This window comes from Sturnira hondurensis, unplaced genomic scaffold (genome assembly GCF_014824575.4).
Source record: "Sturnira hondurensis isolate 20B ecotype Veracruz unplaced genomic scaffold, ASM1482457v3 Scaffold0016462, whole genome shotgun sequence".
NCBI classification, from domain to species: domain Eukaryota; kingdom Metazoa; phylum Chordata; class Mammalia; order Chiroptera; family Phyllostomidae; genus Sturnira; species Sturnira hondurensis.
Genome location: NW_028089093.1, coordinates 1,029,436 through 1,048,679, shown reverse-complemented (window position 1 = coordinate 1,048,679; position 19,244 = coordinate 1,029,436). Strand labels below are relative to the sequence as shown.

Sequence of the window (19,244 nt, the reverse complement as noted above, 5' to 3'; positions counted from 1 at the left end):
GACTCCAGGCCAGTGGCAGGGAGTTGCTGCTGCGGACGGGATTTATCGCCTGCCGGCCCCACTTTGGAAAATTGCTATTAAGTACATTAATTTTGCGGCCTGATAGGGTAATCACGTGTGTTCATGTGACTAATACGACACCTATGAGCACCAGGGCGTTTAGTGCAAGAAAATGCGTACGATACGAGGCTCTTAGCCCCAGATTCTTTCCTAAACTACTTTCCAGAATGTAGTTGGGAATCTGAATTCAGTGTCAGCCTTCAGTCTGGTAAAGTAATTCTAGTATACTTTTATTTAACTTTATGTAACACGATTGCCTCCGGTTCTTTCGAAATCTTGACGGGTTTAGGCTACCTAAGGTTTTCAACAGAAACTTAATCTCCAGAGCAGCTGCGTTTTTGGCACCCTTGAGGGCGTCGGTTAACCTTTCCTGGTCAGGTCAGCCTCACCTGCTGAGAGAGGTTGGCAATGGAGATTAGGCCTCGATTTGGGGCAATTCTACTGTTACCTCCAGAAGAAAGATTATACCCAGATTAATGAAATAATTTTCAGGCTGCTAAATTATCTTACAGAGGAAGTGGTGGTCCTTAGAAAAACAAATTGGGAATAGGGTTGATCCTAACTCTTACTGCAAGGAAAAATTTGCTGCATTACCCTCTTCTGTGTCAGCTCATAATGGAGAATTTTCTTCATTCCATTTCTGCACCAAGTAATGTTTTAGCCTCACTCTCTTCCTTAGATTACTCCTAGCTGATTTGTTGTTGTCACTTTGTTTTGAATTACCTTTCTGTTTTCTTGGTTTGTAAGGATATTTACGTTTGGGACTTTAGATTGCTAATAATCAGCCTCTCTGGTGAGACTATGTACTGAAGTTCCTTCAGGTAAAAATTAGTCTTGAAAAATTAACAGTAGCCTCTTTATATAAATTTCTAAAATCTATTTCTGTAAGAAAGGAGCTCCTATATCCAGGTTAATATTTACTATTATATATAAATTTATATGTATAAATATATAAATATTTTAACAATAAACTGCTTTGCAACCAGACTGTAAAACAATAAAATCTTTTTTTAGGCATTATTAAACTTCAAACATTAAGAAGATCTTTGAAATTATAGAGCTCCGATACTCTGACTTTACTGATGAGACATGAAAACCCTTAAAGGGGAACCAGCAAGAGAATGCAAGTCTTATAAAGGGGGACCCCCCCAAAAAATGGATTTATCTTCTGAAGGGTGGGCCCCTTATACAGATTTCCTCTGCTAGGTGAGTGTCCTAGGAGCCCATCTGTATCAGTGTACCAGCTGGCGTTGTTGTAAGAGGCTGAATTTGGCTTCAGTGAAATTATTTTGAAGAATCTCAAGGCCTTTGCCCATTTCATGATGGGTTATTTATGAGCACACCTGCCTACGTGGAGCTGAGTGTTCAGCAGTTTTTGACCAAAAAATTGCATGACCCCATGTGCCCCACCCTCCCTATTCACCCAATCTTGCCCCCAGTGACTTTTTTTGTTTGTTTCCCTGGATTAAAAAAATCCTCAAAATGAAACATTTTGCCAGTGTGGAAGAGATGAAACAAAAAATGGCAGAAGCACTAAAAGGCAACAAAATCAACAAGTTCAAATACTGTTTTGAGCAGGGGGAAAAAGTGTCAGTGCATTGCCTCAAATAGAGAGTACTTTGAATCCAGGTGACTGAAGTTTAAGCATGTAAGAATAAATACACAATTTTTTATAAATAAACTGCCTTTGGGAGAGGGTCTCCCCTTGTACACCCCTTTGACCCATAAGTCTTCCATGACTGATACCACCTGCTTTGTTGCCCCAACACAGATTATCCCAGCTTATTTCAGACCTATTCAGACAATATCAGTTAAATTTTTTTGAGTAATACCTTGTAGGTAAAGGAGATTGATTCTTTTGAAAATAAGTTTCATATTTCCTAACCCAAATTCTCAGATTATAACTACATTTTAAATATGTATTACAAAAACACTGAAAAGACTGACAACAAAAATAGAATAATGCTTGGGTTAGGATGGTGTGTTATCAATTTTTTCCATTTCATATCTTTGCAGAGAGGTTTAATCTTTAATTAAACTTGTGGGATGTTGTCGTTACCTGCAATAAAAGCAGGGACTATGGCCCCATCATTGGTAATGTGTTACAGCAGAAACTGTACATGCCTTGACTGTGTGTTCTTCATTGGTTTAGTGCACATTCATTGAGCACCTATACCTTCCAGACCCTGTTTTCCAAATGAGGGGATATAGTGGGAAACAAAATAAAGCCCCTTCCCTGCTGGACCTCATTTCCATGGTAGGTCTCACCCAGCCTGATGTCTGCTCCTCTACACATTTCCCCCTTTTCTTTTGCCAAGATCATAGGTGACCCATGCCCTACTCAACTGATATAATTTAGAAAAATAAAGTGAGGTTGGAAACACTGATGGGGAGATGCGTGTGCCCTGTGTGGAAGAAGATGGGAGGCAGGAAGTAAGTGATGATGAAGCAACAAAGAGGAAAAAGAGATGAGATGAAGCAATGTAATACAGTGCAGAAGAATTTTTTCCTAGAAGCTATTCTAAACATTTCCTCTTTCTCATTTTTTTTATAAAAGCATAAGTAATTCAAATTTTAAGTCAAATTTGTACTGTATCTTTTTACAGTTCTCTTGTAATAAAACAGTGTTGACATTAGATGGTATATTTGTCTTTAAATAACTATGCTTGAGGGAAGAAAAGGTTGCCACGTCTGCATTGGAGCATGTCCTCCACCCTTTTTAATCCGGAAGTCCGTTGCGGGAGAAAGCGTGTTCTGAAGCCCTCTCTTCACAAACTGGACATTCAAGGGATGGGCTGAGAGTCAAGTTTGAAAACAGAATCTATACTATACTTACAAGCACCTCTGACCTAAGGTTTTTTTAACTGTGCCAAAGTGCCAGCCTGACCCCTTCTGCTCAGGAAGTGTCCTTTGTTTTTTAAGCAAATAGACGTCTGGCAAGCCACAGCCCCTGTTGACCACTGGAGTGTGCATCTCAGCAAACCCAATGAAGGTCCACAAGGAAGTGATCTCCGGCGCCCCCACTCCTACCAGTCCAACCAGTCCAACACCAATTCGACATCCACAGATACCTGACTCAGTAGACAAATGCACCCACCAGCCCACATCAACTTCCTAGACAGACGTGCCTGCCAGCCACCTACCAGTCTCACTTGAGGGCCCACAGAGGGACATCAAGTCTCTTCCCCCACTCTAAGCTGCGGCTGTTCTTGGTGTATGTGAAAACAAATGAAAAGACTATAAATTGCTTAAGGTGGAGAAAAGCAGTAGATAAAATTATTCCACTAGCCACAGGTTAGCACATTTTAACTTTACAAACCAACCAACCAAAACAGCTGGCTTCATTTCCCCCCTTTTTGAAACAATTACTTTTAAACAACCTTAGATTTCTAAAGATTTTACTGCTGGTTAACTTTCTTTCTCTGAATGGTGCCTAGCCAGGTTCTAGACTCTAGAGAAACTTCAAGGGAGGGTCAGCTCTCCCACTCCCACACTCAGCACCACAAGGCTCTGTGGCGAGGGTGGAAATGGCTGCTTGCCCTGGCAAGTTTGCTGATCCCAGACCTGATGTGCCCCTGGACGCCCATGGTGGTTAGATCGCCACCATCAGCAGGACAGAGCTGGCCAAGAGAAACTCAGTAATCATTTGCGATCCCATTCAGCCTGGTGAGTTGAAGTATCTTTTGGGTTGTTTCACCCTACAGTACCATGCCTTTAATGAAGCAATTTTTAATCACTGGTAGAAAATGTCATCATCTTACTATAGTAGGAAATCAAGTAATCACAAAATAGAAAAAAAATCTTCCTCATTCAAAACTACCTCCATTCCAGTTTGCAGTATTTCTTTGAAATGTCACCTTTAGAGATTATTCCTTGTGTTTTACAGTGTGGTCATTTTAAATGAGAAACATATCTGAAAGGGGAAACAAATTAAGCCAACAGTCAGCAAACTTCTCCTATAAAGGTCCAGAGAGTAAATATTTTAGGCTTTTGGCCCACGTGCTGTCTCTGTTGCTTCTTCTTTTCTTTCTTTCTTCTTCTTCTTTTTTTTTTTTAACAATCCTTTAACAATGTAGAAACTGCTCTCAGCTCAAGGACTGCCTGGCCAGAAGCCCTAGTCTGCTGACACCTACATTAAACTCTTATGAGCTACTCACATATACCTGTAACTTAGTTTGTTAACTTAAAGTCATCTAAAGAATAGGAATTTTGAGAGGATACTGAAGAAGAAAACATTAATAATATTTGAAAACACTCATAAAGTATGCTGCTATCTGCCATGTACTATTTTAATCACTTCACCTACAATAATTCATTTAAATCTATGATGGAAATAACATTATATCCATTTCTCAGATGAGAAAACTGAGACAGAAGCCAGGTAATTTGCCCAAGCTCACACAGCCAGTGGCTGAGACCTAAGAAGTCCAGCTCCAGAGTCTATAGTTGTAATTGCTGTGCTTTGCTGCCACTTAGAGAGAAACATTTTAATTCACTACGGAAACTCAAAAATAGAAATGTTTTTCTATAGAAAATTTAGAAAGAGACCACAAAATCATCCATAATTAAATCACTTACAAATAACCACTATTTACATTTTACTTATATATTTTTATTTCCTTTAAGAATATTCCTATATGTATTTTTTTCCTTATTCAACCAGTGAGGGAGGTGTCATAATTTTGCAGATGAGGACACTGAGACTTAGATTACCTGACTTTTTCAAGATAAAGCAAATGTGTGTGGAACCAGGATTTCAATCCAGGTCGTCACTTTCAGAACCTGTGCTCTTAACACCTAGCCTGATCTGTATTTGAATTTATACTTATTTGTCACACTCAGAAAGTCCTTCTCCATCTCAAGTTTATACAGAACAGCCACCCATATTTTCATTCAGTACTTAGTATTTTTCTTTTGTTTTTTCCCTTTAAAATCTTTGGATCATCTGGATTTTATTTTTGGAATAAGAAACAAGGTAGAGATTCAGTTCTGTTCCTTTTCCAAATTGCTAGGCAGTTGTTCCAACATCATTTAATGACGGCTTCCTTTGCCCACTGCTTTAAAATGCCACCTTTGTTATATACTAAATTGCAAGGTAATTTTTACTGTTTTCGAATGACTGCATTTCAGTTTTGGAAGATATTTCTTAAGGTTCTATTGTGATGACCTAACTTAAGGGTCGATGTGAAAAAAAACTTCAGTTTCAGCCTGGCGTTATGAGAATTTTTCTTTATGGATGATTTTTCCCTTAAAAAAATAAAGGTCATGATTCAGGTAAGCATTATTTTAGCTCAAAGTCTATAGTTTTTAGAGAAGTGTGGAAAATGGAAACTGAGCTTGAAGGAATACTAATGATTCTCTTGTCGGAGCTCCTTTTGTACAGGTAAGGGAATTGAGGCCCAAAATGGAAAAAAAAAAAACTTATTTAACAAATAACATTGCTGGTTGGTGTCCGTGTTACAAAGAATTCTTTCAGTTGCAAGTGACACAAATACAATGCATATTAATTCAAGCAAAAACTGTGGGGGAATCTTTCTCTCAGCTTCCGTCTGTATGTGGGCCTTATTCTCTCAGGTTCTTCCATGGACCGAGATATATGGCAAGTATCTCAGAGTCCTTTTAACTGGAAACTCCAGGGAAAAGAGAAAAATTCTAATTCTCAGAACATAAAACCCAAAATAAGAACTCTGACTGGCGTTCATTGAGTCATTGTTTCATGGGAAGGGTGAGGGTGGCGAGATATAAAGTGATTGGTGGTTCCAGTAAAACTATATGGAGTCAGGGAGAGGCTGGTCCTCAAAAGAAAAGAGGCATTACTACCCCTAGAGTGAGGAAAGGGAGCTTGGACAGACAAACATCTCTAACCGCTACTACAGTCGAGAGCCAGAATTGGGGTTGAGATCTTCGAACTTCATTTCGACTCTCTTCCCATTCCTCCGCGTATGTAATGCATATTTACTGCACACTCTATCAGGACTGTATTTAACTGCAAGTAACAGAATCCCCAGTCAATGATGGCTTACATAGCCTAAGGTCTAGAAACAGGAGTTAGTCGTTGCATTATTTGCTAAAATCTCGAGGTCTCACAGCTTCCCATCTCCACCCATTAGTCACTATCCTAGTCCACTGGGACTGTAGTAACAAACACACCATACACTGGGTAGTTGAAACAATAAACATTTATTTCTTACAATACTGGAGGCTGGGAAGTCCAAGATCAAGGTGCAAGGAGATTCAGTGTCTGATGAAGACCCACTTCCTAGTAGATAACCATCTTCTCTGTGTGTTCGTCTGGTAGAAAGGAGCACGAGTGCTCTCTGGGGTCTCTTTTGTAATGGCACTAATCTCACTCATGAGGTCTTCACCCTCATGACGTAACCACCTCCCAAAGGCCCCCACCTCCTAGTGTCATCAAATTGGGGTTGGAATTGCAACATATGGATTTTAGGGGAACACACACATTCAGTTCATAACAGTCATTTAACCAGGGCAGAGTGATACCATCTCTCCCTGAAGCCTCTCCAAACCTCCATTCAGAATAAATCTTCCCCACTTCCATCGCGGTGCCACACTTTGTTAATCATCATAACACTGAATTCACTCTCCCTTGTGTTGAAATATATTTGGTGCATACATCTCGATCTCCTCTGTTGTTTCCTGAGGACACAGACTGCGTCTCATTTATCTTTGCGGAATCCAGGTACCAGCTGTTCTCCCATCTTCTGGCTCTGCCAGCTGCACATGCTCCCTCTAACCCCAAATACCTGGAACCCAGAATCACTTTGAGTTTTAACAAACCTTATCACCTGACAACATCAGCAAGCAGAGTGGACTTCCCTGCAAGTTTTGTCAAGGGGGTGACATACTATGACACATGGAAAAACAACTTTCTTCCTTTCACATTTTCGTCCTTCTGGATGGGCCCGAGAATTCAAACTCCTCTCTCCACTGATTTGCCCGAATTCGGCTGTACCCCAGCCCCATCTCCGCATTGGCACACCTAAACTGAGCTTTAGGCTCAGTAAAATCAAGTCCCATCTAAGGTAATAGGTCCATGCTTCTTAATAGTGGGGGTGGGGGGGTTCAAAATAGCAGATAATATTAAATCAGGCTTATAATTGTTCTATTGAATCTTTATTACATATAAGATACTATTATCTTGGCAAAGCATGTTTTATTATCTCCATTTTACAGTTAAGATGTGGAGGCATGAAGAGGTTAAATAAAGAACCCGTATCACACAGCCAGGAAGTAGGAACCACAAATCAAACATAGGCTATCTGAATTCAGAGCCTGGGCTCTTCATAATTAAACTTAGTTAACCTCTATAGTACCTAATACAATACCTCCCCTAAGAAGTACATTGGAATGTTGGCTGGATTAAATTTGCTTGTATTTCTAAGATCATCGGCAATACTCTGGCTTCTTATACTTCTATTTTTTTCCAGCTGCAAAAAATTAGCTTATGAAATACCCAAAGATCCATTTTGGAATAACTACTTTATCTTTAATGAAAGTAAAAATTATGACTATAACGCAGTTGTTTGCCAGTTTTATCTTTTCCAGCTCTACTGAGGTTGATTGGCAAATAACTGTGTGTATTTAAGGTGTGCAACATGATGATTTGCTATGCCTATACATTGAGAAATGGTTACCACAAAGAAGCTAATTAGCACATCCATTGCCTCGTAGTTACTATTATTTCAAATGTGTGGTGAGAACACTGAAAATCTACTCTCTTAGCAAACTTCAAGCACAGAATAGTCTAGTGCTATTAGCTACAGTCACCCTGCTGTACATCCATTTTCATGGGTATCCAAAGCTTCCTGTTTTATTGTTATTAAGTAAATGAATGAATGAATGAATGAACGAACTTAATTTATTGACTTCGCAACTCAGCTTTCTCATCTGAGAGTTCATTCAGTTGGCCTTTTAATATCCATGCATCTACCACGTGAACACTGGAGAAATAATGACACATAAGAAACACTCCCTGCTTTTAACAATTCTAGTGGAAATATTCACAGTCCAGAACAAAAGTGTTGAACTAGATGATGTCAAAGGTCCCTTCCAGCTCCAAAACTCTGAATCTGTGGAGTGAGAGGTTAGCTCGCCTTTCTACTGAAGTGGTAGATTCATGATCACAAGGAAATGGCTCATTCTTCCTCCCATCCTAAGCACTCAAATCAGTGCCAAAAGAGAGAGAGAGAGAGAGCAGATTCTGATAAATTTTGAGTAACTGCCATCCGTGGTTAGACCTTGGGAAGGGGAGCTGGGTGCTTCTCTCAGACAACCACTGAGGAGAGAATTCGGAGCTGACCTTTAAAAAGAGTAGCAAAGCATACAAGGCCTTGCCTTGCTGCCTCCAGCCTTCCTCACTGTGCTCCTGACTCCATCAGCGACTAAAAAGCTGCTGTCCTCCTGCCTCCCTCGGAGGCCCCCAAACTCAGCTTGAACACTAGGCAAGCCAGCTTAGGGAGAGCTTCCTTCTGCATCTTCACCCACAAACAGGACACTCGACTCTTTCACCTCTGCATCGCTCATCCCTTGCTGTTCTCAATGCTAGGTGCACATGAGCATCTCCTAGAGACCATTTTAAACACACGCGAGCCCAGCTCTCTGCCCCCAGGAATTCTGGTTTAATTGGTTTGACTCAAGGCTCCAACATTAGTCTGATTTTTTTTGTTTCTGTTTTTAATCCTCAGTAGTACAACTAGAATTGAGAACGACTGCACCTTTGAAACGGGAGCTTCTTAATTTTCACCTACTGGTTTAAAAGCCCCACTCTGGTTTCCGGGACCAATTCAGTACCTAGCCAGGGAAAATTCAAGGCACCTTAGGCTAGCAGCTCTGCAGCTCAGGGCTTAATCCCACTGTGACCTAGACTCTCAATTCCTGAGATTAAACCCCTATTCCAAAGGAGCCTGGTGGGGGTGGGGGAGGTGACCGAAGGGAAAACAGTCCCCTGCTGGGCAGGCAAATCAGCAGGTGTGGACTCTAATGCGCTCCCACTTCTTTCAGCCCCACCCCCTTTCCTGCTCAAACCATTGCAACAAAGTGGTCCTGAATAAATAGTGTCACTTGGTGACGGGCATGGATAAGAAATTATCCAACCTAACATCTCTCTTTAGTTTGATGTAGTCATGTGTATATTTTTTTCGTTTGTTTCCCTTGCCTGAGGAGATATATCAGAAACAATATTGCTATGAGCAACGTCCAAGATTTCACTGCCTATGTTTTCTTCTAGGATTTTTATGGTCTCTGGTCTAACATTTAAGTCTTTAATCCACTTTGAATGTATTATTGTGTATAGTGTAAAAAAATGGTCTACTTTCATTTTTACTCACGCACCTGTTCAATTTTTCCAACACTTTACTGAGTAAACTACCTTTAGCTCATTATATGTGCTTGCTTCCTCTGTCAAATGTTAACTATAAAGGTGTGGATTTATTTCCGGGCTTTCTATTCTGTTCCATTGATCTGTGTGTCTGTTTTTATGCCAGTACCATGCTGTTTTCATTACTACGACCTTATAGTTTCATGTTAGGTAGCATAATTCCTCCAACTTTGTTCTTTTTTCTCAAGATTGCTGTTCCTATTTGGGACCTTTTATAGTTTGATATAAAAATTTTTTAAATATTTATTTATTTATTTTTGGAGAGAAGGGAAGGGAGGGAGAAAGAGAGGAGAGAAACATCAATGTGTGGTTGCTTCTCACATGGGTCCCACTGGGGACCTGGCCTGCAACCCAGGCATGTGCCCTAACAGGGCATAGAACCAGCGATGCTTTGGTTCGAAGGCCCCCATTCAATTCACTGACCCACACCAGCCAGGGCTAATTTCATACAAATTTTTAAAGTATTTTGGCCCTGGATGGTGTAATTCAGTGGGTTGAGCATGGGCTGCAAACCAAAGTGTTGCCAGTTTAGTTCCCAGTCAGGGCACATGCCTGGGTTATGGGTAAAATAAAAAGACAGCCTACTGAATTGGAGAAGATATTCCCCAAGCTGATAAGGATTTACTATCCAAGATTCATAAAGAACTTATAAAAGCCAACACTAAAAAAAAGAAAAAAGAAAAACCATACAATCCAATTTTAAAATGGGCAAAGGACCTGAATAGACACTTCTCCAAAGAAGACATACAGATGGCCAATAAGCATATGAAAAGATGCTCAAATTCACTAATCATCAGAGAATGCAAATTAAAACCACAGTGAGATATCATCTTACAGTTGTCAGAATGGTCATCATCAATAAATCAACAAACAACAAGTGCTGGTGAGGACGTGGAGAAAGGGGAGCCCTCTTGCACCTTTGGTGGGAATGCCGATTGATGCCGCCACTGCGGAAAGCAGCATGGAGATACCTCAAAAATTAAAAATGGAACTGCCTTATGATCCAGCAATTAATACTACTTCTGCAAATATATCAAAAGAATCCAAAACACTAATTCCAAAGAATATAAGCACCCCTATGTTCATTGCAGCATTATTTATAATAGCCAAGACATGGAAGCAGCCCAAGTGTCCATCAGTAAATAAGTGGATAAAACAACTATGGGACATTTATAGCATGGAATACTATTTGGCCGTAAAAAAAAATTTTACCCTTTGTGACAGCATGGATGGACCTGGAGAACATTATGCTAAGTGAAATAAGCCAGTCAGAGAAAGACAAATACCATGTGATTTCACTCATATGTGGAATCTAATAAACAAACTGAAGTAACAGAGACAGACTCATAGAGAGCAAGCTGACCTGACAGCTGGGGTGGGGGGAGGAGGTATCGAGCAAAATGGAAAAAGGACTCAAGGCCATGGACACTAGTGTGGTGATTGCAGGAGGTAAGGGTGGCATAAGGGGGATAAATGGTAGTGACAAACTCCAATTAAAAAAGAGTAACATCTCTCAGTCATGGCTCATCAAGTTGCCAGATGTTTTTCTTTATTTCACTCCATATACCTCTGTTAGTGATACTGTAATATCTCTTTCCCAGAGACTTCTCATCTTTAGTCTCCTTTCCTTCCTTCTCCCTCTTTCAACTTGTACCCAGTTAATTCCTGAATCTCATTCTCCCTCTTGATCCATTTTTACAGACCTCTCCCCACCGGCACTGTGATCACTCCTCAGCATAAGACTAGTTAGTATCAGTGGTGTATTTAAAATGGAGAAAAGGAAAGATACATTTTTTAAAGTATGTTTATGTACAGAGAGGGGAAGGGGAGGAAGGGGGGAGAGAGAGAGGGAGAGAGAAACATCCATCAGATGCCTCCCATACACAACCGGACCAGGGATTGAACCCGCAGGCCCCCCTGGTGTGGGACAACGCTACACCAGCCAGGGCAGGCAGACACAGTTTTTAAACTGAAATTTTGATGTAAAAAGAAACAAACTCTAGAGTCCATAAAAGTGCTAATAAAAACTCTTCACAGTTCCCACAAAAGTTTTCTTATTTTCAAATGAAGTCTTTACTTCAGAAACCAGAATTCAACATAAATGTTATTTTTAATCAGTTTGTTGTTTTCTGCTTTCATACTTGTTTTACAAGAGTTTGGTTTTACTATTTTTCTTTCATTTTTTACAACTTAATTTTGTTATTGATTTGAGAGAGGGAGAGAGAAACATCGATTTATCGTTCCACTTATTTCTGCATTCATTGGTGGCTTCTTGTATGGGCCCTGACTGGGAATTGAACCTGCACCCTTGGCGTATTGGGACAATGCTCTAAGCAACTGAGCTACCCTGGCCAGGGCCATACTATTTTTCTTGTACCATTTTTGAAAATAATAATTCATTTTGTGAATTGTTCTTAGAACATTAGCACCAGCTATAACATTGTTTCTGCTGAAAATTCTATTCTTTCTAAGTACCACATTTTTGAACCCCAACTCATCTCTAGATGAGGACTGCATAAATACACCTAGCACCACGCCGGGCAGTTCCTTAACTAGGAAGTCTGCTTTTCCAATGTCCCAGAGGAGAGCCCTTAAGGTTTGCCGAAGGAGAAGCGTAAATATGAGGGAAGATTTTGATGACATCTGTTTCTGTTGGTAACATTGATGACTTCCCAGTCATCGGCGAGGTGCAGGGAGTTACTCTGTTTTTCCATCCAGGAGAATCCACTATGTACGATTTGCCCAGTGCCAAGGGGAATATCTTGACACAGCCTCCCTTGCACCCACTTATCTACCATGACAATCTCTGAAACTTGTCATGGCAATTGACATGCAAAACTTGCAGTCTCAATGATGTCTAGAACTATTCTCAGAAAAGTGCTTTAATAATTCAAATATTTGTCTGATTCAAGATAAGCACTAAAATATGTTCATTTCCCAGCATTAAATATAAACTTTGGCTTGACCCTGATCTCGATTTTGACCAGGAACTGTGTTTCTCTCGGAACATTAGCAAAAAACAAAAGAGAGGGGAAAGGAGGTGGAGAGCGAGAGAAATGAGAGACAGATTGTTTCAAAGTACATGAAACAATTACTTATTTTCTAATATGCAGTACAGTGTTCTATATTGCCCTTGAGAATATCACGATCATGATTTGTGATCTGTGTGTATTTTTAGTACATATTTAAATTAGTCATTGTGAGTCAGATATCCTAAGATCACTTCATTAATTACCTGCATTACCTAACCCCTACTTAAATTTCTTCTCTAGACATATTATTCCTACAGACTAAATTATTCATCGCACCCAACTTTCTAAGCTGACAAAGCCACTTCACTTTCTAGCTAACCTGCTGTTGTAAAAGCAGATCTTAGCTCAACAAACACTTTTTCTTATTGAAAGACAAGGGTGAAGAACCATCATGTCTAAAAATAGATACCTGGAGCTTAAAATCTGTCAGACCATATGTTGTACGACTCCAAGATCCAGGAAACAAAGACATCCTTCTCCTGGGGGTATGTATTGTTACGGTCGTTCTGGGGGATCAAGTGCCAGTCTGTTAAATGACTGCACAGTCATTTAAACGTCTTTAGAAGAGAAACGGATGTGAATTCCAGGGGAGGGCGAGGGAAAACATTAATGAATTGGCACTGATCTGCTCTGCGGGCATTTATGCCTGTGGTGTGGGAATGCAAATGACAATGTGAATTTTCATCCAGCATCCTTGAGAGTTCTCTTAAGGAAATTACTTTTCTTATTTCTCACTGACAGTAAGTGGAATGACCACAAAATACAAGATTGCGATCGTCTTTACCTAGAAGCCAAATAGCATTTTACAAAACATTGTAACATATTTGTCATTCTTTTTCTATACTGAAATTTAAATGTTTCTTTCTGGTGGCTATGTTATTTCATTGTTTTAAAGTTTAAAAACTTGTTTTAAAAGTTTGAAATGAGATTTTCAAATCTACTGCTATTAATTTCTAAATATGTTTTACATATGTAGTGCACATTTTTATAACATTTTTCATATTTTATGTGGCAAAGCTGAACCATTTTCAGAGATTTAATTATAGTCTTATGCTAGAATATCGTCCTAAAACTGTATACATAATACAGTGAAGCAATTTGGCAGTTACTTTCGTTTGGAGCATAAACAATTCAAACTTGCAAAGGGAATTCTTTCCTGCCTTTGTAACGATCAAATCTCCACTTCTCTTTAGATTGCAGAGACCCAGCTACACTGGCATGTTTACAAAGCCAAACACTTTTAAAATGCTAAGGGTGAGAGGTCCAAGTCTACTCTAATTACTTGGCAATGATTGTGCGGGCCGGTTGTGAAGGTAGAAATGTCTGTTCTTTGTCAACTAACAAAAGAGCTGGAGTCCTCTTCAAGAGCTGTAAGGGGGAGGGGGAAACGGTGGCAGAGGGCGCGTTTCTTCTACAACACGAGGCTGAATTTCGTTTGGTTTTTAAAATTATTTACATGTGTGTACATATCTGTATATGTATAAAAGGTTTACATACACATGATACAAAGATATAAAAGACTATGTAGTAAAAACTTGTCTCTCCCCTTTTTCTCTATTATCCAGTTGCCCTCTCTGGAGGCAAACACTGTACCCAGTTTCTTGAAGATTCTTCCAATGAAAATGCATGCATTTGCCAAAAAACATGTATAAATTTCCTCTCTTTTTCTTTCCTTTCTTCCTCTCATTTCCCACAAAAAGTAATATGTCATATCATCTCTATTCCTTAAGTTTTTACTCTTAAAAATGGTTCCAAATCGGTACATACAAGAGTCATCATTCAAACTACTGTTTACATCATAATCCAGTAATTGAGTATCCCATAATTCCTCTCAACAGTGAGCATCTAAAAGGTTTTCCTCCTCCACTGTTACAAATGGGCTGCAACAAAGTATTTCTTTAGCACATATTTTGTATTGCACAAATACAACATTATCTGTAGAATGAAAACCTAGGAACTGAAATTATTGGGTCAAAGAGTATGAACATTTTAAATTTTGACAAATGGAATCAAATTGGCTTCCAGGAAAGTTGTGCCAATTTCCACTCCCAACATTAGTGTGTGAAAAGGAAGCAATATTTGTGACCAGGGCCCATTTCATATTTGTGTTCTGAAAGGAATAAAAATACAAATATATTATTTTCACATGTTACAAATGTCAGGAAACCAGCATTTGAAAAATAGAACATATAAACCAAAAGATAGCAGTCTCACAAGCAAGAAAACCATCATCATTTGTAAGAGGAAATTTTTTCAATATTTTATTTATTTATTTTTAGAGATAAAGGAAGGGAGGGAGAAAAGGAGGGAGGGAAACCTAGATGTGTGAGAGAAACATTGATTGGTTGCCTCTCACACCCCCCCAACCAAGGGCCTGGCCCACAATGCAGGTATGTGCCCTCACTGGGAATTGAACCTACAACATTTCCGTCTCAGACTCTAGAAAACAATGCCTAACCCAATGAGCCACACCAGTCAGGGTAAGAATTTTGAATTATATGTTTTTTATTTTACTTTTTTATTTTTTAATATATTTTATTGATTATACCATTACAGTTGTTCTATTGCCCCCCTTCATTCCCCTCCACCCGCACACTCCCTCCCCCACCATTCTCCCCCCTTAGTTTATAACCACGTGTCTCAAGTTCTTTAGATTCTATATTTGCCCTACTATTCTTGCCCTCCCCACTATCTATTTTCTACCTACTGTCTATGCTATTTTCTGTACCTTCTCCCCCCTTCTCCTCCTCCCACTCCCCTGTTGCTAACCCTCCATGTGTTCTTCATTTCTATGGTTCCACTCCTGATCTAGCTGTCCTCTTGGTTTGCTTTTGTTTTAGGTGTGGTTGTTAATAACTGTGTGTTTGCTGTCCTTTCACTGTTCATATTTTTCATCTTCTTTTTCTTATATAAGTCCCTTTAGCATTTCATATAATAAGGGCTTGGTGATGATGAACTCCTTGAACTTGACCTTATCTGAGAAGCACTTTATCTGTCCTTCCATTCTAAATGAAAGTTTTGCTGGATAAAGCAATCTTGGCTGTAGGTCTTTGGATTTCATGACTTGGAATACTTCTTTCCAGCCCCTTCTTGCCTGTAAGGTCTCTTTTGAGAAATCCGCTGACAGTCTGATGGGTACTCCTTTGTAGGTGACTGTCCCCTTATCTCTTGCTGCTTCTAGGATTCTCTCCTTCATTTTAGTCTTGGCTAATGTAATTATGATGTGCCTTGGTGTGTTCCTTCTTGGGTCCAACTTCTTTGGGACTCTCTGAGCTTCCTGGATTTCCTGGAAGTCTATTTCCTTTGCCAGATTAGGGAAGTTCTCCTTTATTATTTGTTCAAAAAGTTTCCCACTCGTGGTTGTTTCTTTCCCCCTTCTGGTACCCCTATAATCCGGATGTTGGAATGTTTAAAGATGTCCTGGAGGTTCCTAAGCCTCTCCTCATTGTTTTGAATTCTCATTTCTTCATTCCTTTCTGGTTGGATGTTTCGTTCTTCCTTCTGGTCCATTCCATTGATCTGAGTCCCAGTTTCCTTTCCATCGCTATTGGTTTCCTGGACATCTCCCTTCATTTCAACTAGTTTAGCCTTCATATGTTCCTCTAATTTGTGACTATAATCAACCAGTTCTGTAAGCATCCTGATAAACAGTGTCTTGAATTGTGCTTCTGAGAGGCTGGCAATTTGTCGGTCGCTTAGAGTTATTGGCTCTGGGACTTTGAGTTCTTCTTGCGCAATCTTTTGGGCTGTTCATGCCTGTTACGTAGCAAGATCAGAGCCCTAAGGTGTTCACTAGAGCAGGGCAACTAAGTCACTGGGTTGTGATGCTGTATGTAGGGGCGGGGTCAAAGAGGAACAATGGCTGTCCCGTCTGCCACCTGTTGCAGTGGCCCCCACTGGTGCTGCAGCTGCCACCGTCACCAGGCTCCCGAGTTTCATCCCACTGCACCTGAGTGTGCCACCGCCGTCAGCCCTCGCCCCCTGGGGCCTGCGTGGTCTGTCTCACTGTGCGTGAATGTGCGACCGCAGTCAGTCTGCCCCACACCCTGACTGGGTCCAGGCCTCTTGTGCGCCTAGGTCAGGGGATCTGTCCTGCCCGACCCTGCTGGCTGCTGGCTCCGCCCCTCTTACGGTCCTGATGAACGGTTAGATGTAGTCGGACTTCCGTATAATTCAATTTTCTGTCCTTGGGTTGTGTCTTTGTTCTCCAAACCTTAGTTGTATTCAAACTTGGTTGTGGGAGAAGGCACAGTGTTTCCACCTATGCCTCCATCTTGGCAGAAGTCCAATAAACTATGAATTATATGTTTTTTAAATCATGAAAATTGTTAAATCTTTTTATTTCTATTGATGATGCTAATATTAAAAGCCATAAAGATTTATTGCCAATAATAATGATAACAAGAGAGGAAGTATTGAATGGTATGTATGAAGCCTGCATAATACATAAAACAAGTAAATATATAATTAGACTGTGGCTTACTAAAAACCTGTTTTATAGTAACAGTTATCATTATAAGACTCAAAATTAGTCCTCAAATTTACTAATAGCTATTCTGGAAGTATATCTTAAAGTTATTTCAGGAAAAAAGTCCTTGAAGATAAAAAATTAATCTTGACCAGCCCTGGAGGGTGTAGCTCAGTGGACTGAGCGTGGGCCTGTGAACCAGAGGATTGCGGTTCGATTCCCAGTCAGGGCACATGCCTGGGTTGCAGGCCAGTTCCCAGGAGGAGGCACATGAGAGGTAACCAACCATACATTGATATTTCTCCCCCTCTCTCCTTCGCTTCCCCTCTAAATAAATTAAATCATTAAAAAAATTCATCTTGAGCCCTGGCTGGTGTAGCTCAGTGGATTTAGCTCGGGCCTGCGAACCAGACAATCGCGGTTCGATTCCCAGTCAGGGCACATGCCTGGGTTGCAGGCCAATTCCCGGCAGGGGCCAGTTCCCAGCAGGGGATGCACGAGAAGCAACCATACATTGATGTTTCTCTTCCTCTCTCCTTCCCTTCCCCTCTAAAGATAAATAAATAAAATATTTTTTAAAAAATTCATCTTGACCAGAAGACCATATACTGTCTTGTTTACAAAATTAAAAAAGCTTTATAAACTTATAAAATAGTAGAAGTGATGCAGAAAAATCTAAGCACATAGCTCTGGAGGTAAGAGCATTGAGAAATACATAAAACCAGATAGTTCTTTCCTGGGTGAGGTGTCTATGGGAACCAGATGATTGCTCCATAAAAGGAAGAATAAGGCATGCACTGGCACCAGCTCAGACTATCATTGCAGATATCTATCAAGTAAATACATGAAATGTATTTTTAATTTTTAAAAAAACTTTTTAATTCATTTTAGAGATGGAGAGAAAGAGGGAGAGAAATATCAATTTGTTGTTCCACTAATTTATGCATTTATTGGTTGATCCTTTTTAAAATATATTTTATTGACTATGCTATTACAGTTGTCCCATTTTACCCCCTTCATTCCCCTCCACCCTGCACATCCTCTCCCACCCACATTCCTCCCCTTTAATTCATGTACATGTGTCATAAGTTCTTTAGTTTCTACATTTCCCATACTTTTTTGCCCTCTCCCTGTCTATTTTCTACCTACCATCCATGCTACTTATTCTCTGTACCTTTTCCCCTTCTCTCCCCCTCCCACTCCCCTGTTGCTAACCCTCCATGTGATCTGCATTTCCTGGTTCTGTTCCTGTTCTAGTTGTTTGCTTAGTTTGCTTTTGTTTTAGGTATGGTTATTAATAACTGTGAGTTTGCTGACTTTTTACTGTTCATGTGTTTTATCTTCTTTTTCTTATATAAGTCCCTTTAACATTTCATATAATAAGGGCTTGGTGATGATGAATTCCTTTAACTTGACCTTATCTGAGAAACACTTTATCTGACCTTCCATTCTAAATTAAAGCTTTGCTGGATATAACAATCTTGGATGTAGGTCCTTGTCTTTCATGACTTGGAATACTTCTTTCCATCCCCTTCTTGCCTGTAAGGTCTCTTTTGAGAAATCAGCTGACAGTCTGATGGGAATTCCTTTGTAGGTGACAGTCCCTTTATCTCTTGCTGTTTCTAGAATTCTATCCTTCATTTTAATCTTGGGTAATGTAATTATGATGTGCCTTGGTGTGTCCCTTCTTGGGTCCAACTTCTTTGGGACTCTCTGAGCTTCCTGGACTTCCTGGAAGTCTATTTCCTTTGCCAGATTAGGGTAGTTCTCCTTTATTATTTGTTCAAAAAGTTTTCCACTCGTGGTTGTTTCTTTCCCCCTTCTGGTACCCCTATAATCCAGATGTTGGAACGTTTAAAGATGTCCTGGAGGTTCCTAAGCCTCTCCTCATTTTTTTTGTATTCTTGTTTCTTCACTCTTTTCTGTTTGGTTGTTTCTTTCTTCCTTCTGGTCCACTCTGGTAATTTGAGTCCCAGTTTTCTTCCCATCACTGTTGGTTCCCTGTGCATTCTTCTTTATTTCACTTAGTGTAGCCTTCATTTTTTCGTCTAATTTGTGACTGAAGTCAGCCAATTCTCTGAGCATCCTGATCACCAGTGCTTTGAACTGCGCATCTGATAGGTTGGCTATCTCTTTGTCGCTCAGTTGTATTTGCTCTGGAGGTTTGATTTGTTCTTCCGTTTGGGCCTTTTTTTTTTTTTTGTCCTGATGTGCCTGTTATGTATAAGGGGCAGAGCCCTAGGTGTTCACCAGAGTGGAGCAACCTAGTCACTGGGTTGTGATGCTG

At 40.0% G+C, this 19,244-nt stretch overlaps 1 long non-coding RNA gene across 1 annotated transcript; it reads left to right on the top strand.

The window, feature by feature from the left end:
• The first annotated feature begins 12,891 nt into the window (after nt 1-12,891).
• On the top strand, nt 12,892-13,878 carry LOC119000911 (uncharacterized). Its single transcript, XR_005069443.1, has 3 exons — nt 12,892-12,974; nt 13,231-13,304; nt 13,683-13,878. It is a non-coding gene; the product is annotated as an uncharacterized LOC119000911 (long non-coding RNA).
• The last annotated feature ends 5,366 nt before the right edge of the window (nt 13,879-19,244 follow it).